Source organism: Aulostomus chinensis, chromosome 20, assembly GCF_037954235.1.
Source record: "Aulostomus chinensis isolate RoL2024-O1b breed Wild chromosome 20, RoL_Achi_v1.0, whole genome shotgun sequence".
NCBI classification, from domain to species: Eukaryota; Metazoa; Chordata; class Actinopteri; order Syngnathiformes; family Aulostomidae; genus Aulostomus; species Aulostomus chinensis.
The window spans coordinates 21,986,334-22,009,909 of record NC_141339.1 but is presented as its reverse complement, the minus strand read 5'-3'; the positions used below and the strand labels follow the sequence as shown (position 1 = coordinate 22,009,909).

Genomic DNA, 23,576 nt, shown 5'->3' with positions numbered 1-23,576 from the left:
TGGTGGGGGTCCTCTTGGCTTAACCCCACCAGGAAGGCTTGATTGGGGTGATTATGATACACGCATACGCACCCACAGCATCCTAAAGTGGCCTACTAAGTCCCGCGCTACCCCACCGTCTGAATCTGCACTGATTTAGGTCACTGCTCTTTTGGTCCTCAAGGAAGAAGGTTTATCTCAATAGCCTTTAAAGGGCAGTTGAGCAAAGTGATTTTTTTTTTTTTTTAAGGGAATGGGGGGTGGGGGGGGGGGGCTGATTATCATTGTTGTCTTTGGTTGTGGGACAGCACTCATGCCTGCTTAGGGGCAGTTTGAAATGCATGGCAGGGGACCAAAAATCAATGTTCCTGTTTTAAGACCTAAATACAGGGCTGAAAGCTGTGTGTGTGTGTGTGTGTGTGTGTGTGTGTGTGGGGTGGGGGGGTGGGGGGGTGAAAATACCATGATGGAGCAGGAGAACGCTAAGCCTCGTTTAGCTAGCACATAGGCTGGTAACTCGCCATGATCTTTTTTTGGCAAGGTGATGAATAATTTCATGAGGGAGGGGTTGGACCACAAAAAAAAAAAATTCTCCATGCAGTTGAGAACTTCTTTCCCCCCCCCCTCCCCTCCCTCATGTTTCTCCCTGATTTAAAAGCAGGAGCTCAAAGCAAGCAGATCATAGAGGTCACATGTTATCCGATGGACATTCCTGGAATTGTGCACTGTGAAAACCGCCGAGGTAACACACAGACACACAAAAGGGTAGCATGAACGAGGGAGAGCTGAGGGAGCCCTTAATCCGGAAACGTACGCTAACGTACACATTATCGGACGCCGTTTGCTCCTCATTACGTAACGTCAGTATTGTGTCTGCGGTGGCCTCGCTGGATGAGCGACATCGTGCGTCCACCAACGTTGTGGCTCATCGATGACGCACGGTAACACAACTATCAAAGCAAACGCCTTAATTCACTTGAGAAACGCTGAGAACCCTCGTGGCTGAACCATTATGGACATTTTGTTGTGAAATAAAATGAGATGTCAAAACAGCAACAAAGTACTTTAATCTTAATCTACTATTACACGAGACTTTACCCAGAGGCGGGCAGATCAAAAAAGTCTTTCATCAGGCCGCTGGATGAATAATTCTCCACTGCTTGCATCGAAAAATTAATTGCCTGCAGGTCCACGCCAGCAGGGCTGACTGGTTAAGACGGCACAGATTTAGTCAATCGGCTGCTTGAAATCTGAGTGGAGTGACCATGTTGTGAGGTCAGATCTGGCCACCGTGTGAGGTCTGCAGTGGCTTTCTTTAATGCTGTCCAAACGCCAGTGGCTCCCTTGAGCATTTAGGAGACAAGCTCGAGGATCGCCACTCAAGTGCTAAATGAACAGCGTCTGTCTGGGTGCCAGACGTACACAAAAGAAGAGGAGGACCAGGAAATGTGCCCGGACAGTTACATGAAGCTACAGCCTTGAGTTTCATATCTTTTCAGTCACTTTTTTTTTTTTTTTTTTTTATTTAAAACACACACATTTTTTCCCCATCTCTGTGGTTAAATCAAAACCAGATTTCCATTTCATTAGAGGCAAAAGTGGCACACAGAGAGAGGCCAGATTCTGCAAGAGAGACAAGCAACTGGGTCTGTAAAAACAAGCCCAAGAGAAGGGCGAAGACCCCCCCCCCCACACACACACACACACACACTAGTGTAGTGCAGTGAGAGAGAAAGAGAGGTCCCTGGATCAATTTATACATATGTATGAATTTATTCTGCATTGCATAAGCAAACTTCTCAAATCACAGCTCATACTGTAACTTTCCAATTTGACTTTGAAAACCAAAAGCAGCTGGCCAACAAAACACGAACGTAAATGAAAGTAGAAGAGTTGGATATTGCATAATTACTCGGTGACCATGATTGTCTGGAAGCCGTGATGGGAAGAGAGCTGCTGTAATTCTTTCATGTTTATGATTTCTGGCGTGTTGAACAAGATCTGATCATGTGCACTTATGTCATATTTAAGCCTCTTTTTGGGAACTGTTTGTCCTGGAACTACAACAGTTCCTTTGGCCTATTGTTGCTGGCATTCTGGTCAAAAGTCCTGCAGAGATCGGGCAAATTAGAAAGCTCCACAACTGTGTTATAACAACAACAACAACAACAACAACAACAATAATAATGGAGTTGTGGGCTGCTCCTTGCTGGATTCCGGGGCTCGTTCATCATTGTTGGTCCGTTTGGTTGCAAGCTTTCCTGTTATTCAGTGATTGAGTCAGAAGTGCTTCATGGAATACCTACCTCCACAATTCCTGGAACCCAAGGTGGTACTTTGTCGGGGGGGGGGGGGGCTGAAGTTGAAAAACTTCCTGGTTACTGTGGTCAGAACAAAGACAGATCCTCCCAAAGGTTCCTCGTTCATGGTCCAAATGGGGTTTTACCTCCAAACTGCCTTTGAATTGTTCCATTTCATTCCACTCTTTCTCCCAATTTTTGCTGTTTTTTTTTTTTAATCAGTATTTAGATGGAATCCATCCATCCATCGTTTGTTTTTGTTTTTTTTACACTGCTTATCTGTCCAGGGTTTGGGGAGAGGGCTGGAGCCTATCCCAGCTCACACTGGGCAAGAGGCGGGGTTCACCCTGGACGGGTCGCCAGTCCGTCGCAGTGCCATCAGGAGCAATTAAGGGCTCAGTATTTAGATGAGATCTTCAGGAATCCCCCCCCCCCCCATTCAACAAGTGGAGAGAGTCAAGAGAGATAGTGAGCGAGCACAAGTAGGCGACTCTACTGTAAATATTCAGCCATCAATATTTGTGAACAATTTTAGAGACTAACAAGCCCAACGTTGCGTACATTCAGCGGGCCTGGCAACACCAGAGTGTGAGAAAGGGAGTCCAGCCTCAATGGGTCTGGGTATTGTTGGGGGGAGTGGCTGAACAGTGGTAAGGGGTTGGCTGGGAAGCTTGGGGGTGTGTGGTGGGGGTGGGGATATTGGTGTGTGGAATGGTGGGAAATGTTGGAGGGCACGCCAAGCTCAAAGGAGGCTGGGTTTTTAGAGACATCCTGCTGTCCGCGTAATTGAATTTCTGGTGTGTTGATATGGCTGACAGACACCCCCCATCCCATTCTTCTTACGTTGGGGATACGGGCAGTGTGTGTGTGTGTGTGTTTACTTGGTAGGGTGTGTGTGTGGAGAAGGGCTTTCGTCTGAGAGGAATAAGCGAGGACTGTTGAGTAACTCTTTGTCTTATAAGCTGTAATCGTGAGTTCTGGACGTCTCAACATCTGCATTCACTTTTGGTGGTCTGGAACCCAATTCTAGTTAGAGACGGCCAGAAATACGACGCTGTCACAAGAGCGTGCATTAACCCCCGCCCCACCCAACCCCCTACCCCCGCCTCACACTATGCCATCCAGAAAAAAAAAAGACCTTCGATGTGTGAGACGGATTTTAGCTGTATGACATTAAGACAAAGTGTCCAAGCAAGACGGGCAAGTGCCGCTTTTACAGATGAACTGATAAAGATCCTCTCTGCAATAGTGCTTGTTGACCTTTAACAGACCCTCACACATCCCCCTGACACTTCAGCCAAATGGCCTTAAAGGTTTCTTACTTAGCAGATGAAGTGGATCTAAATAAGCTAATAAACTGTTTAAAAAGAAAAGTCTTTGACCCAGACAGAGAAACGAGACGTCAAAATATTCATCCAGTTTTACCATTTTTGAGATCCACTAGCAGTTGACCTGGCAGTGGACCAGCTCCCATTATATTTCTCATCCCACTTCCATGAATATGCAACAACTATCAGGAATGACATGAAGACCAAACTCTGGAATTACTTGAATCAGACGTAACTGATGCTTTTTGGCTACCCCTTGCGCTTACCCCTTGGTGATATTTTATTAGTGTTCCTTATGCCAGGAAATAAAAGTTTTATTTTGCATCAAATAGTAACTCAACAGCTGATAAACAAGTTGACAAACAAGTAGTCAAATACATTTTTTTTTTTTTTTAAATGTGCAGCCAGACGTAGCAAGTAAGCAGACAAGACTGTTGGTGAGCTCATTGGCTTAGAGGCGTGGTGAGAGCGAGTGCCTCGTCCAGCATCTCTTACCAGCCACCTTCTAACCAGTGTTGGTGGGTTTACATGTACAGTTGCCATGGAGCTAAATAGCTAAAGCTCAGCGGGCCATTTAATTGGATCGTTGTTGTCCCAGTATACCAGAACCGGAGGAGAATTGATTTATTGATGGAAGGATGTTGGCCTCTAAAACAGTGGATGGCGGACAGTATGACCCCTTCTAGCTTGTTACAGTACCAAGCAAGTTAACAAGCGGTTTCCCTGTAGATCCCTGTAGAAAATACCATCTAATATTAAATAAACAACTCTGTAAACCGAGGCAGCTTCGAGTTTGTCTCCTCTGTTCCGCCCTTGCGTTGTTCGTCTTCGGGACCTTCGGAACACGCGCTGAACGACAAGGTCAAGCTGGGGCCGATTGACGCAGACACATGCAATTCAACTGATCCCAAACCAAATAATCCAGTCATGTTTGTCTGACTTGGGAAAGCACATTTTCAGTCGGTCTTACACTTTTCTATGCATCTCAACTTTCCAGTTTGAGTCAGTTAACTTTCTCTCACATCCGGTAAACGTAGCGAGTGACTGGCTACAAAAGCAGAAGTCACTGCCTGGCCGAAGCGTCTACAGCCTTTGCGAGATATGAATTCTGGCTTTTCGCTCACCAAGAACACAAATGGAAATTGATTGATTAATGTATGACCTGCTGGAAATGCTCTGTTGACTTAGGAGGCAGTGTGTGGTGTTAATCTTGGCTCCCGTCCCTAAACTAGCCCATAAATTAGCCATAAACAGCCAAGTCTCTTGCCTTCGATTGAATTTCCTGAGAAATTTGGGTGTCGGCCCCCACCAAGAGGAGGTACACACTTACATATGCGTCTTCAAGTAAAGGCCCCCTTTTCTCTGCCTTTGTATTCTTCGGGAGTGGAACCAGTTGAATAATGGAAACGTCACCAACATGCCCGATAATTCACAGAGCAATTATCTGCTCAATCTCCACATGGGTTCCATCCAACATTACTGACGTTCTAATAGGAAGCAGGCAGGTATGAGAGCGTTTGATGTCTGGTCTGACATGTATGAGAGGAGCTAATGACACGCAGTCAGATTCTCTGGTCTATTTCAGTAACTTATCTGTCTGGTGTAACCGGGCTGTCACCTCAGCCAGACGTGGCTCTCAGAAACCAGTCTGATCTCCCAGTGATCCACTAGACATTGAGATTCAAGCTTCTGCATATCATATTCATGTAAAGTTGATTAACACGTTATTTCACATCAAAGGAGGCCGATTGCACTTGCCTCCTACATTTGTTCTCTGGAGTGAATGGCGGTGAGAAGCCATGTCTTCCTATGTTCAGCCTCTCGGTTGAATCATCCCTCTAAAGCTTCCCACTTAGACTCAAATTATTTTAAAATTACTCCTAATTAACTCACTGAGAAGTAATACAATTGCATGTCTTCAGAACCGGGGTTCTCCGTGTGTTGTAATATATGAGGTGACACAGTGAGTGTGAATTTAGAGCCTTCTCTCTCTCTCTCTCTCTCTCTCTCTTTCTCTTTCTCTCTCTCTCTCTTTTCAGTTTCCTTTTCTTTTACCCTTGGGGAGTGACGTGACCTAAAAGCTTACAATGAAACTGTAGAACCAGCCCTCCCAGTTGGCCACCAGTGTGTGTGTGTGTGTGTGTGTGTGTGTGAGTGAGGGAGTGAGTGAGTGTATTCCATCATGCTAATGCACATTAGTCCATGCCCTGACACTCGCATTCTTCTGTGACTGAAATATTTGTGCCTTTTTCCTGGGAGGTGCAAAACTAGAATTAAAGATCACTTTGTGTCAGAGCCAGTTAGAAAGTCCTGTATTTAACTTTATTTCTCCACAGTTTTACTTCATTCCTCTTGTTTCCCTCAGCCAATCACAGCCGGCCAGCTAACTGGAGGCTTGCATTTCTCTGTTTGAGATCCTTTCTGGTTTCAAAGGAAACGGGAGGATCAACAACACAATGGTGTTGTGCTCTCGGCTGTGGTTTCAAGTCACTGGGTTGCTTGTCTGCAGGTCTGAAAGAGGCGTCTAACAGGAATAGGAAGTTTGCTGATATTCTTTGTGTCCACTCTCAGATTTCCGTGTCGTGAGATGCTGAGCAGGTTTTCTCGTAAAGAGCCCAGTGACCCCATTGCATAACCAAAACTTCAAAAGAGGCTACAATTGGTGAAATTACCATGATTGTTAAACTTAATAACTCAGAATTGTGTTAAAGTCTCAAACTTTTGACCTCGTGTGTAGTAAACATGTAATCAGCCCTGGAGCTTCATCAGGTGAGGCCGGAGAGTTGAGAGGGCTGTCCTAGACTCTCTGGCTTACGTTTCCGGGCATGTTGTTGTTGTTGTGTGAGGCCAGACTCATTGATAACACTGATAACATAGTAGAAAACACACACACACACACACACACAGAGGAAAGATTGAAAGAGCCACAGGGGGAACTCTCAGCTGTGTGCTGTCAATGAAAAGCTAGCCTGTCAGGATGTCCCACATTCCTGGATAAACAAAAGAGGAAGTGGTCTCCTCCTAGTGGCACAGCAGGAATCAGACTGCATGGAAAGAGGATGGAAACTACGTGATGGTTTGGCGCTGTCTAAAAATGGGGGGGGGGGGGGGGGGCAAAAAACAAAACCGTATCGCTCTGAACTTTTACCACCCTTAGTTCACTTCTCCAGTGTCTCGCTCTTTGGATTCCCGTGAACCTGCTGTCTGATCCGCTGTCCATTCCTTCCCATCAACGCAGCACTCAGCCGACAGAATGAGGTCATAGAGCCAGCGTGGGTCTTGCGCGCACAGATGGGCACTTGTAGTAAAATCTCATTTTAACAGGAATAAGTTTTACAACAAGTTCTGTGTGCTTGTGTACATACAGGGAAGTGCTGGAGTTTTTGGGGGTGTCCTTTTCTGGTGTTTGGGCTGCGGGTTTGCTGGGAGGGCAAGGTTGCTCAGTTGCCTAGGCAACAGCAGTGATCAGTGGGGCGAGTGGAGGGGGCCCACGCTTGGCCCGAGAGTCGCTGAAGCGGAGGGATTGGGGGGATGGGTTTGGGAATAGTAGGCCTCCGTGCTGGGTGACCCGCACAGAATGATGCTAGCCATAGTTAGGTCAGCTTTGTGTGTGTGTGTGTGTGTGTGTGTGTGTGATGTGATGTGATGTTGTTTTGAAGCAACTCTCTCCATTGAAAAGAGACAAATAGGGTGCGGCCCTCCCACTTTTCCCCATTTAGAGTGAGAATGTTAGATTGAGTTTATCAAACAGATCAGATGTTCAAACGGGTTAATGGAACACTTGGATTGTGAGTTTCATTTTGAAAAACAAAACGCTTACATAAACTTGGGGGTAGGCAAGTTTATAGATATGGAAAGGTAATCTGAGCTTATATTAAGAGGCTGAAAAAATACTCCTGTCACGTTCTTAGCCAGGTGATTAGCCGCTCGTGCTGCACCATAACTGCATGACATAGATAATATGGCGCAGGTCTGGCAGCCTCATCTAATCTACATGGGTGGAGTTTTTCTGAAGCGCAATACCTGACTTGCTGGTTATGTATTAATGTACAGAGCTGAATCATCAAAATCGCTCATTCTTTTCACACGCCACGAATCGGGGCTGCATAATGTATTGGAATTTAAAATCCCCCTCTGCATTTGAAATGTTCAAAAATTGTGTGTTTAAAATACCGTTTTAAATCGGGGCTGCTGCAGAGATATCCTGCCTACGAATCATATCCTGCAGCCTTGAGGAAGCATCCTTGTTTGATACAAATCCACACAAAAATTGAGTATAAATATTGCAACTCGCATCACAACTGCAGTATCAAATCCAAAATCATTCCATGGAGTGCAAGTTGTGATAGTTTTCAGCACGTAGCGCGCTAGCAAGGCTTTAATGGCAGTTTGCAATGGTTTTATACCGCATGCCACGGAAAAAGTTGAAATCATCACAAGTTCCCTTAAAATGACGTGTTCAGAATGCGTCTTTTGTCCATCCGAAGGTGCAAAAGCCTAAAACAACTCATTTACTGTCATTAATAACATAAAAGCGACAAAAACCCACACGTTAAAGAGTGTGGAGCCAACAAATGTTCGACATGTTTACTTTAAAAGATGACTATTATTAAGCTAGTTCATTTTATTTCGATGGACTTCTTAGATTAACTGTTGCAACTCTAGATGTGGTAACAGTGGCAGCAGGAGTGAACATGCATGGATCCGTGTTTATGTATCACTTTTGATTGACACGGCCCGATTAATGGATACTAAATGCATTGATTTTCAATCTAGTGTTTGTAAAATGGGTATAAATATTTAAATAACTACTAAATACTATTTCAGCTGGTTTGAATGTCCTGGACGCCCTCTACAACCTGTCTTGGCACTGTCCCACTTCGTCCTTCAGGGCCTTTGGTGCGCTGCACTCTTGGCCAGACCGTTATTGATCTGCGTTATCTGTCAGATGGGACGCGATCTAAACAACTAATCAAGATGCAAACAAGACACCGGGGTGGGGGTCCGAAAGAGTGAGTGGGGTTCAGGTAGCGCTGGACATCTGGGGTCGCACCATAAACTCACTGTCAGCATTTCAATTCTGTCTACGTGACACATCCAGTGACCTTCAACGGTGAAATGGTCCCAGGTTGCCAAAAGTCAGCAACTCCTACACAGAACCCATCAGCTTCTTTCAAGGCCTGGAAGGAAGGAGGTGTTCATCTGGATTTTCTGCCTGTCAGCTCTTTGTGGCATTGGAGACTAGAGTCAGCAGATGTCTTTACCTGGCTGGCATTTAGAGAGAGCTGTCCCGTCACCCTGCCACCGGTAGTTTAAGGGTTATAGATCACCTTCTCTGACACAGTTATCGCAATTTTTTTTTGGGGCTGGTCCACTCAGAACGGTTCATCAGTCTTCACACTGAGAGGCATTTCGTTTGGGTTTGAGTCTATTTGACTGGGAAATCACTTCTGCTGTTGAGAACTGTCGAAGAGCTCGGATCGTTGTTTAGATTGTTTCAGCTTCACCGCGAGAGTTGCATAACTGGAGTGGCAGCGAAGTACTGGGAAACTGGCGGCGAGCCGTCCTCGATGGGTGAGATAATGTGGAGTTTTGAGGGTCGGCTGAAGCATCTGGAATGAATTGTTCACTCTCTACACTGTTGTTCCATCCTCAGGAAGTTTTTTGGAATGGTTTCAGGTAACCTTGCTCTGCTGTTCTGGAGGCTAATTTCCTCTTGCAGGCCAGACTCAAACGCCAAGACTGGAGCACGTAACTTGGGAAAACATGTTTCTGTTTTGGTTTGGGATGGGCTGGGAGAGAAGGACATACCTCGCAAAATGTTCTCAATGCTTGCTTCAAGCTTTTTGATGACAAATAAACAGCCGAGGGAGTTTAGGTGAGTGTTTATGTGATGAATACAGGAATGAGATGTTTTCTTATTTCCTCTCTCAGTTTTCTGCACATATTGAGAATCGACTGAGTGGTAATATGAGTGGAGGCCCAGTGTTGGAGGTATGGAAATTTAGGGCCTTCAGTGTAACCTCCATCCTCTCCTGTTCCCCCAGTGCCCTACATTTAGGCCGCCATCTGTCACTATAACCTATTGTCCTCTCTGTGCCAGGAGGAGGAGGAGGAGGAGGAAGGAGGAAGGAGAAGTTTCCATTCTTTCTCTCTGCGTGTTTGGAAACGTTTTGTGAACTGCTCATGCAAACCCTGCACATGGACATATTTTTGGTTCATTTGGTTTAAACTGAGGGGAAACGAGTTCAACGTCAAAGCTTTTAGTTCAAATCAGGTTCAGTTTGGGATTTTTTTTTTTTTTTTCATCCCCAAAACCAACCGAGAGCCTTAAGTTGAAGCTACACGGATTGACCTCGCTGATCGGCAGCACATTGATTAAACGTTTTATGGCAACTGTCCTCCTGCATCTTCATCATCATTAATCAAGTGGAGAATTCTGGTTGAAGTTTTATGTCAAATTTTGGTACCAGGGAGCTGTTAGAGAGAGAGAGAGAGAGAGAGAGAGAGAGAGAGAGACCCTGCAGCCTGGAAACGGTCTCAATGGTGGTTAAGCGTTGCAAAACTTGACATTTTCTGCAAATTTTGTTTAGTGAAACGCAAAACTGGCCACTGCGACCCTCATATTACATGTCAGATATATCACGTTTTGCATTTGAACCGGCCAGATTTGAAATGTTCTTGAAAATCTCGCTCGAGTGTGACGCCCAGCTGAAGCTAACGTTAGCAACATGTTGAGAGGTTTGGATTGATTGTTGATTTAAACTGAAGTACCAAAAACAGTGCCGTGGTTCACTGGTTCACTGGCACCAAATTCCATACTGCAGGTTTTGTCGGCATTGTGTTGCTTTTGTGTGCTGTTGCAGTTTTTCAATGAATTTGTCAATGAAAATGCACCAATACACTAACCAGCAGCAAACCAACTCTTTATGGAGGAAAAACCAAGTGGATTGTCTCTGACTGTGTATTGGTGCATTAAAACACAGGTTATGAAGATTGACTGTCAGTTTGATGGATTCCTTCAGAATGCGATGACGCGGGGAAACTGACGGCCTCTAATTCTTGGTGGGAATTTGTCTTTCAGCTGTTCCTGTCTCTTTGTTTGGTTTCTGCCTGCTAAAATGTCTCAGAGGTCTCTTCAGCGTCAAGTTCAAACCTGATAATGAGTTAATGTTTTGATAACTGCTGAATTAAAAATTTAGCACTGGAGCAGCCACAGCAGTCAGATCAATAATTCAACAAGGATCAAAAATTGCACCGTAGGGGGTACGGTGAGTTAGACGGGGAAGGTCAGAGGTCGGCTTTGAAATGCAGTGAATATGTCAAAAGCTCTCCCCATACATTGAACATTTATGCAGGAATGATTAATCCTTCTTTCCTGCTCTGTGACAATCTAATGGCTTAAGACCTCGCCATTTAATCGAGCCTGGCCTCAGATTATAAAGGCTGATCAAAGTCATTATTTATTTGAACTCGGCCAAGCCGTAGGATCCCATCGATGTGTCCGTGGAGGTCGTAAAGCTCTTAGGTGAACGCTGATAATCGTATGAAAACATGGGCTCACAAAACCAGGATGTTTGTTCGACTGAATCAACATCCTGGATGGACGAGAGCGGCGGTGGTACACACACTTCATGTCCTCATCTGCTCATGTGCTCCACAGCGTTGCGCATTTATTGAGGTGGAGTCGTTCCAGATAGTCATCCGCGGTTGGGTCTTACCCTCAGTGGATGTGGGTCAGCGCATCTTTCACGCTGACCGCCAAGAGCAGCAGTGGCTCAGCATTGCACCGCTCAGAACAGGGTACTACGAGTACTGCGGGGGGGGGGGGGGGGGGGGGACCTCTGCAGTGCTGCAGCATGTGGGGGGCCTTTGAGAAAATTCTGCTTTTGAAAGCCAAACGAAAAGGCTGTCTGACACAAAAGTAAAGCAGCAGAGATGTTCCAAAGATAGTGAACGTTATAAATTCTGAATAAGTGCAGAACTTTGTTTAGATGGCCGATAAAATGAGTTTTTTTGCAGTACGAAGCGCCCTGCACAGAAGACGCACTGACCTACATCATCTGAGGTAAGGCCATGGGTGACTGCCTCTCCTGGGTCTCCCACCGATCCTCTACTGCTCCGTCTGCTCCGGTTTCAGCAGATCATCATGGTTGTTGTTTGGCCGCGGTGATGGTAGATCTTAAAAAGTGATGTGGTGGGGATTGACTAATGGAAAATGGTCTGAAATGAGACGGTTTTGGTTTCGGAGAATTGAGGACAGAAGGAAAGTATGGACTTGAATACTAGAACATTCCTGCAGACACAGTCGCCTCTCATGTTTCTGTTTCGGTTGGCTTCCGTCAGGACGGGGATTACAGCGCGGTATAGACTCAGTAGGTGTCAGATGAAGCAAATGGAGCCAGCAATTCATCTTCAGAGAGGCATCACGCGGCATATTTTAAACTCTCCTCACTCACACGCTGGGAAGAGAAGGTAACTCTGACAGCCAATTATAGCCGGGCCGTCTCCTCTCCAGCGCCGTGGCCTCTCTCTTTCTGATCTTTCCACTTCTTCCGCCAGAGATGTTTTTGGGTTCAGCATCAGCACATTTGGAGTCCAGCGTCGGCTCACCAGGCACCAGAGGTTGGGTAACAGTTTTTCCTCACAAGGCACCATATCTGCATCATACACACTGTCAGAGTATGGCTGCACAGGAAGGGACACTACTCTTCACTGTGGAGGAGCAGCCATCAAAGTTGAGACCCCCAAGGGTCCTGGAGGGTCTCCCGTGAGGTCCCCCAGAAGTAGAAGCTTAAATTCTCTTTTGAGTGCCTGTGAAAGGCGCCGTGTTCAGAAGCCTTCCACAGACATTTAAATAAAAGAAATCCGACACAAATTCATTGATCGACAATTTTAAGTGTATAACTTTAATTATTACAGATGTTCTGACTTTTCAAAAATCCTTGCTGATTCATTCATGTACTGCAACAAAATTAGCAAAAACAAAAACATACAAGCAAAAAGTTTACAGAAAAAAACAAAATCCTTTGTTCTTTTTAAACTACTAAAATATATTTCAACAAATATATTCTTCAGTTGTTGTTTTTTTTTGCCAATATTCAATAAGTGCAATGCCTATTTTCCTCATGTTTTTAGAAAACAACAACAGCAAAAGGACAACGAATGACTTACAACTCGTTTGCTGGACTTTTTTTTTTTTTTTTTTACTGGTGACCAATACGAGCAAGTACACTCGCCAATGGTGTCGCCTCGTGTGCGCGCACACGCTGCCGTTTGGTGGTTATCCTCTGAAATCTCACCCTTTTTTTTCTTTGATGCATCTGGCCTGTGGTTATCTCTGCAGCTACCCATCATCACTAGTTTTTTTTTATAATCTCAGGCAGGAAATGGATTAATTGAGTAACAAACCCAGCCAAGAGGGATTTCAGGAGATGTTTTACAGTGCCTTATCTCCTACACATCCTCTCCTCTTCTTGCTCGCTTCCCTCTCCGTCAACAAAAGATGTAAGGGGATTAAACCATTGATGTTGTAGCTCTGCTCTGGCTCTCTGAAACATGGCAGAGGGTTTGGAGGGAGGGCTCCTCTGTTAAAAGGATTTGAAGAGCGGGGATCCAGTTCTGTATCTCTGCCCACCACTCTTTTAAATACATGGCACGTAGCCCTGCGTATGATATGCGCTGTATGAACTGAGGCATTCTCCTAAACCCTTTAGAAGATAACACTGTTAAAATGGCACACGCACACTTGATGAAAGTGGCCTTATTTGGGTGCAACAGGGTGTCCTGAGAGAGCGAAGGGACGGGAGGAAGGATGAAAGTGTCTGCTGCGGGGCTGCACAGAAGAACCTCTGAAAGAAAGATGCAAGGGTGAAGATCCAGGAGCAACAGAGGACACTGCAGAGCAAGAGGCTTGTTGCTAGGATACTATGCCCTTTTCACTATTATGGGTTTGCTTTACCCTGCTTTCTCTACGGAGTGGCACCTCCGTTTGCTCTCTTTTCGCCTGCTTTTGACAAGTTTCTCCTCCCGTTTGTTCTTTTCGCACAGAAAACTTCTCAAGACAGTGATTTTTCTGCGGTTTTAATCGGTTGAGGAGGCGGCTGCAGGGGTTCGGGGGGCTGTGGGTCCTCCGCTAATCTCTGGGTTGGTGGTCCGATCCTCCACCTGTCCGTGTGCTGAAGTTCAGGTCGTGCGCACAGCAGATGGGGTTCCACCGGGAACGGATGTGCTCACCACTGTTTTGCTGCATCTGCACTCACATGGTTCACAGGCCCGCTGATGAATCTGTTTTGAACAGTTCCAGCCAGTTTTGACAGCTACTGCCATGACTGACATGTTTGTGGGTTTAAAAATAAAGTTGGATACACTGCGTTACGTTAGCAGGCTACCATTATATAAGCTGCATCGAGGGGTTCTGGACAATGGAATTCTTTGTTTGTCCTTTGGTTATGTAATTAGTTAACACACATTTGCATAAAGTAAGCTTCAGTCCACTTCCCTGTTGACAAGAGTATCAAACACTTGTCTTTAGAATTGATTTTAAACAGATCAACATGCGATTTATCATGGTGAACTCAACAACAACAACAGGAAGGAAGATGAAAGGTGTAACGTGAGCAGGTTCCAATAATCGAGCGTTTGGAAAACGCTGGAGGACAGAAAGGCCTAATAAAAGCCTGCCAAGTGCAATGACAGAAGAGTCATGGAACTGATTCCTATTGTGTTGATTTTGTTTCTACCACAGTCACGGCGGTGCGGTTCACCAAACCCCGTGGAAAGGCTGACGGAGCAGCTTTTTATGGAGCCCAAATCAGTAGCTGTCAGCTGATGAGGGCTGAAGAAGAGGAAGATGTGGGGAGGGAGGATTCTGAGAATCTGGGGTTAGGAGGGGATTAGGGGAGGGGAGATGTGAGCTGCGTGAGGAGTGGATGGGATCGTGTGCTGCGTTTAAGTGATGTCGGCCAATCTTTCGTCCAGCATTCGTGAGCTTTTAAGTCATAATGTGGGAACAACGTGGACGCGACAAAGAAGATGAGTTTCATTTTTCAGCTCAGAGACTTTAAATGAGACAGTCGCAGGGAAGAGCAAACGATCAGGAGGTCGATGCTAACCGATAACTCGCTCCGCGCAGACAGCGGAATGTGTTAAATGTTCCCATCACGAAACCGATAACCAATAACGTCACTGTAGCAAATTCAGCTGGACGAGAAGTCGGACCAGAAAATAAGGGATATTATTGTCATTTCAGATGTGTCTTTTAATTCTTACGAGTATTCATTATCAACAGTTGTGTTAAAAATATTGAAACATTCTAAATCGATAAAAAATATAAAGGTCATGTCTATTTTGCACGAGTTAGATTGAGGTCAGGCCTGTTTAAGAAGTTCAGGAGTTAAAAAAAAAAAAAAAAAGACTCACTAACTAATTACTGACTTTTGTCCGCCGTGTTCCTGCACGCAATGTTTGCTGAGTGTTTTTTTTTTTTTTTCAGACATGAGGGACGGTTCGTGTGAATATTCCCAGATGGAAAATGGTCATTCCGATTAATCCGTCGTGAACGCAGCGGTTAAAAACTGAGTAGGAGAGGTTGTAGAAGAAGATGAGGAGATACTGATGTTATTCACATATCTGCCGATTCCATGAGTAACATGAGACACGGCCACAAAGAAATGGCTCTGGAATGCATTTCGATTTCAGGCACTTGTGTATATCTTTTGCTCTTTTTCCTAAGAAGAAGTGCTGTGTGGTTTATTTCGCCCTCATCTTGTAACCTCAAACACGATGCCAGCAGTAAGTTAGAAGGATAATGCAAAATAAAAACCAGTGTCGGATCAGAAAATGAAATGTATCAGATTGGAATTCAAGAAGGGAGGTAGGTGATGTGTTGAAGGAGGAGAGGGCAAACACATGAACGCGCCCTTTTACATTCCACGTCTGTACTTCAACCCAGCAAAAAAATACTGCGGCTCTGTGTACTTGTACTGAGCCTGATTCCAACTTGGAGTTTTCCCAGTTGCCTCAATATTTAAGTGTCATCAAATATCTCCACGGTGGTCTGAAGTCGACTCGCTGCAGTGTCGCTATGAATTATGGGTTCCTGCCTGACACGTTGAATTTCAGCTTGTGCTCACGGTGAGGCGTTGGTCGTTGAAAGATGTTGGGTGGAACTTTGTTGTGCCTTTAAATCATCTGACGGATGTCAAGAAGAAGACGTGTGTGCTGACAGGAACTCAGTCAAGAGGTGCACACAGCTTATTGTCATTATACCACGATTTAAAAAAAAAAAAAAAAAAAAACAAGGAGTAAGTTACATAAGGCGGGCGTCTGTGAACGCGCCCCGGCGCTGAACCGCCTGGTGAGAATCCCCCACGAGAGGAGAAACAAATGAGAGAAGGTTCAAGCGAGAGAGAAATGGCTCAGCGTTGTCTCCTGAATATTTACACGTTTCCCTGCTGTGTCGAAGCATTGAGGGCTAAAGCTAGGAATAAATGTTAATGAAGCCAATAATAGCTGAATAAATATGCTGACACCAGTTTCAGCCTTCGGCATTTAAAGTTTCAATCGGCTGCTGTTGTGTATTTAAAAAGTTGTGCTTGCATCCTTGTGCCGAGGACGGCACACATCCACATTACGAGGCTTTGAATGCTGCCTGCCACGCTCAACTTTACAGACACGGCTAGTCTTTTGGCAGCATGTGACACAAATAAATACACAGATGGTGTGACATCAATTAATCTGTGCGATCAGACGGAACCGGCAGAAACGGGAAGAACATTCTGACCTCGGCCGGTGGGGAATGGATCGAATATTGAGGCAGAGAGAAGCAGGAGTAGGCCAGCGAGCTAGCATATGTTCCTGTGTTAATCTGGAGCTTTTATACTAAGGTGATTAGAGGTTTGATAACCCGCCATTTAGCACAAAAAAAGGCCGAATGATTGTTTCGAGCCAGTGGAGCCGCCAGATTGATTTAACCTCTCCAACCTCCAACCTGGTTTTCAGTCAGAAATTCCACTCAGCTCCTAATGAATCGCAGGCCGTCCTCCCTTCTCCCTGCTTTTCTCTGCCTCCGTGGCTTGTTTACCGTTGGCCCTCCTCCTCCTCCTCTCCACCAAGGGTCAGGTCGTAAGATCCACCGAGTCACAGAGACCACCTGGTCACCACCGGCACGTTTTGATCTGTGTCACTCACCGCTAATGTGAGCCGACACGGCGGCTCCCGGAGGACAGCTGCCCCCCCCCGCTACAGACAATGGAGGCCACTCAGTCTCTGACCCAAGCAGGCCGTCCAGGGGAGAGTTCTGCTCTTGACTGCGCTCGCTCTTATGAGGTAATGGACATGTTGGCGGCAGGCGGCGGGAGGCTGGAGGCGTCCCACGGTGCGATGTGATGGTGAAAGGTGATCGATTTTTCTCGATTACGTATCAGATTTAGAATAAACGGTGGCTCATTAACCTGCTGGTCTGCAGTGGGAGCGGATTTAACAGCATCCGTGCACAGGTCTAAAGACTCAACCCAGGTACTTATGCTCCAGCTCCAGTACTTACAACCCAGGTGAAAGCGGTTATTTGCTGTCGCCAACGTACCACGGGTGGTTTGGTCCACCAGGAGCTGACATCGGCGGCTCCTCGCCATCTCAGCCCGTCCTCAGCACCTCCACGTTTCTCCACTGAAAGCAGTTTCACTCCTTTAATTTGGTATTGAGTGACACGGCGTCCTTTGATACTTGACACTATTGATTAGTTGGTTCTATAAAAGTGTCAACGTTTGATTCCCAGCCCCGCTTCTGCGTCCTGCTGCTGCACACGCCGGTAGTTACTGCAGTTTTTCAACAAATCTAATATCCCCTTCATGTACTTCCTGTTCCCAGCAGCCTGCACATCCTCCTCTGTGGAGTGGCAGCAAATCACAGCAATCATTTTCCAGACTAAAGCAGTGTGATTTTATAGTTTGTGGACACATTTAGCTGTTTTGCATTTCGTTGCTTCAACTTAACAAAAAAAAAAAAAAAGACAAACAAACAAAAAACAACCCTCTTCAAAGAGTTCTAGATTGAAGAGGCCGGCGTTTGATTCCGGCCAGTCAGAGGATGGATCAAACCAAAGCGTGGCTGTAACCGGCGTGCTGTGTAAATGATAGCCATGCATCATGAAGCGAGGAAGCGCAACTTGACGACTAGATGATGGGGTGTCAGGGAGGTCTTGTATAATAAAATTACCGGTTGATGAGTTTCCATTAGGCTTTATGAGGTATTGATGTCTGAGTCTATGTGTGTGTGAGCGATGGCGTCCCGCTGTAGTCTTCATCAGATTGATTCAGGGCAGGTTAACCATCTGCCTATAAACCTCTAGACTCACTCGCTAATGGAATTTGTTCCCATGATTTTCCCCTCTCGGTGTGTGTGTGTGTGTGTGTGTGTGTGTGTGTGTGTGTGTCTGCACAAGCTACACTAATAAACCTAATGGCTATAAGTCAGAGGCGGAGTTTAGGCCTATTAAAAGGATGGAGTGCCTCAGTGGCACAGTTGCGGAATTGGTACCTTTATGATATACAGCGCAAAGCGACATTTAAATCCCTCCCCGCGCACTCTTGCTACAGGATATATAATGGCATAATCCACTCCATCATCCGATCAAATGTAATGCCCTAAATTTTAAACTTGCTCGGCGGCGGCGGCGGCAGCGGCGGTATAGTCGTAAATGTCATTACTGCCTCAAGGCTGATGTTTTAAACAAGAGCACCAGATTCATTAGGGGTTCTTAAATGCTCGCTGGAGTGACAGATCGCTGTCACGTGAGCGCAGTGGTGTAAACTTGAGTTGATGCGGCTGCTTTTATTGAGTGTAAACTAATGTAGACACACACACACACACACACACACACACTCGTAGTTGATGCGTTCTTAAATCCCCTCCAGTCTTTTCAGCTGTGTCCTAATTCCACGGTAAAGACTAATTACCTCCACCACGGAGGTGAAGGCTGCGTTTGTGTAACTGTCGGCAAGATTACGTAAAAACTACCGGAACGATTCGCACCGAACTTGACGGAGGGGTGTAGAACCATGGAAGGATCAGATCTGTTTTCTAGTGTCGTGTTTTACTCCATCAGTGCAAGGGTGGGTTTTTTTTTCTCTCCCTTTTTTTGGGGGGTTCTTCCTCACCACGTCCTGCTAAATATTTTGATTATTTGCGGCTAGACAAGAGCGTTCATTAACAACAGCGCACTTGAAAAATCTTTTGGAATTTACATTAAAAGAAAAAAATTCATTCTCACTCTTTTTGACGACATTCATCGTCTCAGTTCTCTTCTGGTTCCCACCAGACTGCGCAGGGATCGGTGGGTAAACCCTCGCGCTCCACGTTTGTCCTCTCCTGACCTCTAAAACTACAAATAATTGTTGCAAAAAGTCCCAAGACGTTCATCCGAAGGAGAAGCACTAGTTCCTCTCATTTAAATTGCTTCCTACGTTCGTAGGTACATCCATGGATATTTGCATTGACAAAGTCCCATTAAAAGATCCGTGTGCTGTGTGTACCGGAAAGAAAGGACGTCAAGATTCCTCAAACTTGAGCAATTGGCGCATCCGTTTCGTTTGAAGTCAGCCAAGTGACCAAAGTAAAGATGGCACGGTCACAGCGCCGTGATGAGACCGCAGCGAAGGGCGTTCGCGCTCCAGGTCAGTTGAAACTGGAAACCATTAGACAAGATCAGACAACTTGGGAATGCTTGGCAGCTCCAATCAAACAGAAGAAAAGTTAGAAGGAGGAAAAAGATGAAACATGTTCTCAGTGTAGCTCACCCCTCGGCCCCGGCAGGCACTGCTGCGCCCCCCCCCACACACACACACACTCACACACACATACACGCGCACACTAAGACAGGAGTGTAACCTAACATTTGGTTGTCAGGTCACATATATTTTCCTCCTAAAAAGGTTGGCAGTATTTACGCCCACTTGACTCTTCTTCTTCGTGATGTCTCACACCTTTGACTTTATCTTACACACACACACACTCACACACACTTTAGTTGCCCATGTACATTCTCAGCTCTCTTATCGCCAGGGGAAGGTGTGTGTGTGCGTGCGTGCACGTGCACACTTGGAAGATTAAAATGTTATTTTGCCGCTGCTGCCTTTTACAAGCAGATTTGATGTTGAGGGTTAAAAATAGCCTCCCGTCTTGGACGGCCACAGTGATGCTGTTTGGATACGTTTCACACGGTTCCGTCCTGAAGGAGAAGACGAGGCCGTCTGGAGAAAAGTGTCAGGAGTCGCAATCGGTCGACGTAATTTCTAATCTCAAGCCAAGTTTAAAATAAAAATGGCTCAAAGAGTATTCTCAGTGACATAGATAACGTGGCCTATGGGGAGAAAATACAGTCTCTACCTGGTCGCAAATGCAAATGATGCTTGAATGAAATGAATGATTTGTGCATAATTTGGGGAACTCACAAACACTCATGTGAACGCACATTTAATCTGTGAATGGAAGCCAGTCAGCATGTTGGATGCGCTAATCAGTGAGTCATTTAGCTGAAAAAGTAATAGCCTAATTATGTTACGAGAAACTCTATATACCTCGCTTGAAACTTGAAAAGGTACCAGCCTATCAATCACGGTCGCCAGCCGCAGCATAGAGCACAGATGGAGTGACGTTAGCGTAGCAACTGAAACAAGCTAGCAACTGAGTTACACAACCTCCTGTCACAATTTGTCAGAAAGCTTCCTTGTTTTCTCATATACACATCTGGTATCTGCAATTTAGTATAATATACAGAGAGTTTAGTATAATATAAAAGTATAATATAAAACCTGCTGATTTGCCTGGGGTGAGAGTGCTAATACGTTACTTAGTTCACAAGTGGACCGTTAGCTTGTCTTGGCTAGCACTCTGCCTGCAGTCTAGTTTACAGCTGTGACAAAGGTAAAAACTGCCAGTGTACTCGAGAGAAATGGAAAAATATTTAGATAGAGGGACCTCGCAAATAAACCAGGGCTCATTCAGGTTCCTATAGGAAACGAATGGATGAATTATGACATTACAAACCCCAGGATGTCCTTGCTTTTTTTTTCTTTTAAGGCAGGATAATGCCGAACAAAAAAAACAAAACTGCTCTTTTTAGATTTTTTCATCTACAACATTTAGAATTTTTTTAAATTTGGTGAATTAAACACAAAGGGGGAAAAAAACAAACAAATTACTAATTCTACTGCTATCATGAGCACTATGTTGTTCGCCCGGTGTTCATTGGAGCATCATGCATCCATGTTTGTGACCGTTGTGAGTCTTTTCTCTCTCTTGACTACCCTTCTTTTGTCCGGCAGTCCTGCAGACCTGGATGAAACTGAGCAGTGGAGCCCTGAGCAAGCGTTAACCACTCATAATGGGATGTAATAGAATTCCCTTGTGTCTGTTTGTGTCTCGCCTGCGCTGCATCTCTTTCCTCCCTGCCACTTCTGTATGTACGTCTCGCTCTCGTTCTCCTGTTTCCTTTCTAATGGCCTCTTCCTTCCTGGCGACCATAACCGCTGTCGCCTTTGCTTAACTTCACCGCGGCTCAAAATGCTGCCGTCAGGCCGAGTCGAAGGCTGCGGCGCTCCGGTCCAACATCAATCCAATTTTAGTTGGATGAGATAACTGCCTTTCTGGATGGCTATTACACAACATCTCTTCTTCTTTATGACAATTACTGCATCAGCGGCCCCTCCGAGATTCCTTTTAGCCATCGATGGCGGGTTAATAGTCGGAATCCTCTGGACACGTGTCAAATAATTGGCTTTTGTTTCAGATAGTCGCTACTTTTAAGACCTTGGTCCTCCGTTAGATGTCTCTGCTGTAATGCTTTGCGATGCTGCTGACGTCCTTTTATAGAGTCATTTCAGGGATTTCCTGCTTGTTGTCACTGATAATTCTCTATTTAGGGGTGTAACTAATTATGATGCAGATAAATTACGACACCAGAGCGCGATGGAGTTGAATCTTTGCCTGGCTCCCCGCTTTTTCCTGCCCTGATTTGCATTAGAGTAAAACCAGAAGTGCTTATTATTTTTTGCGAACCGTAATGAAACCACGAGATGATGTCACTGGAAACTAAATGCTGCTTTCACAGGAGTGATGGAAGCCCGCTTTTTTTGCACGCCGACAGAACCCACGTAGCAGATGGGAGATAATAAAGGGGTTTCAGGCTTGTACTTATTGAGTGAACGTCTCTGTATTTACCATTAAACTGCTCGCTGTTGAACTCTGCTTACGTAAGCACAACCTTTGCCAGCTCAGCAGCCAGTCAGACAGACTTAAAAAGGAACGGGGAGGCATGCAGATTATGCAAATGAGGTTGCCATGGGTGTTTGTGGTGGTAAAACCGTGGTTACGGGTAGAGGAATGAGAGTAAGGCTGAGGCCGCTGGGGGCTCAGGGAGGATGTCCTCTACCCACAATGCCCTCTGGTGTTTGTTTACACGCTGCGGTGGGTTGTGCAAGGTAATGAGCATTTCATGAGCGCTTTGGGGGTGCCTTGTTTATGGCATCCAGACGTCTACAGGCAGCGTATCTGCTATCAGCAGTTAAACGGCTGTTTATGTTGACAGTTCTTAAATGTTTGTGGTGAATAAAAAAGGCACGCTTCAAATTTGGTTTAACCAGGAACTAAATATTTATAATTCCAGCTAGAAAAAAAATTATAATCCACACAACAGTTCATCCAATCTAAATAGCTGTGTGCTCTCGCTCGGTCTCTGGCCACAATTTGTACATTAATTACAGCAAATATGCGAAAAACCATTCCTGCGTACCAGAGAGTTGACCTACTGGAGCGGCCATGGAGCAAAAATATATTTTGTGGTCACAAGATACAAGTGGTTCCCTCAATTTAACAATTTACAAGGCCCCAATATATAATCTCCTCTCGGTGTAGTTATTTTAGGGCACAAGCTGTATCTTATTCCTTATAATACAAGTACAAGTTAAATCGAATGGCCTCAAAATACTTAAAGTTGTTCCCACAATGTTATTCCCACTTTAATGATTGGTGGCCACAAAATATTAGCCAGCCCTTCGATGTAATCAATTTGTTGCCACGAGACATAACTTGTTCCCTCCATTTATTTACTTTGAACCCATAAAAATGATCTTGCTCCCTCAATTTCATTATTTTGAGTTGTTCAAGCTTTCTTTTTTTTTTGTTGGAACAAGTTTTCACCTTACATCCTTAAAATACCATACATCCTTAAAATAATAAAAATTTTGATAAGTTATGTCTTGTAGCCACAAAACATGTATGTGTGTGTGTGTGTGTGTGTGTGTGTGTGTGTGTGTGTGTCTCTCTATGGTCTCTTTGGGGCTCCGTATGCAAGCAGAATATACTACCTGGTTGACTGACTCAGAGGAATTTAATGTCTCATCCCTGGACCAGTCAAGAGTTATGACCCTTGACCTTTAGTGTCAAGGGCCATGAGTGTCACCGAGTGTGAGATAGCAATAAAAAGGCTCCTCCTGGAATAGCACATTACTGAACAAATCATACCCAAGTCAAGAGGGCCTGCTCCTCCACGATCAGATGGCCCCTGGAAATGTGTTTCTTCAAGGCTCCGGGGTCGTACATCGATGTTGTTTTTTTTCCCAGATACTCAGACTCAGCAGAGCAATAGAACGCATTTTGTGCTCTGGCTGTGTTCACGGATGACAAAGAATTGAAAGAAACGTCTAATATCAACACATTGCCACATTTCCCATGGAGAAGATCAAGTGTTGCATTACAGAAGTCTGCAGGCGAACAACAGCCCAAATCAATCCATCTGTGAACGCCGCTAATCTTTCCTGTTTTGTCTCATACCGAGTAGCCAACACGCACACACACACGGGGACAGTAATTAAGGGTGTGTGGACCAAATATAAGCCCACAGCTTTGATTTCATGGGATTAAACTGAACCGGCTGCCAGATTGCCATTCTTCTAGCCTAATCAAAAGATTA

The 23,576-nt window shown here is 45.2% G+C and overlaps 1 protein-coding gene across 2 annotated transcripts in view; it reads left to right on the top strand.

Annotated features, from left to right (window-relative positions):
• Positions 1 to 23,576, top strand: part of ccdc85cb (coiled-coil domain containing 85C, b) — a 53,750-nt gene that overhangs the window by 2,314 nt on the left and 27,860 nt on the right. The window lies entirely within an intron of this gene.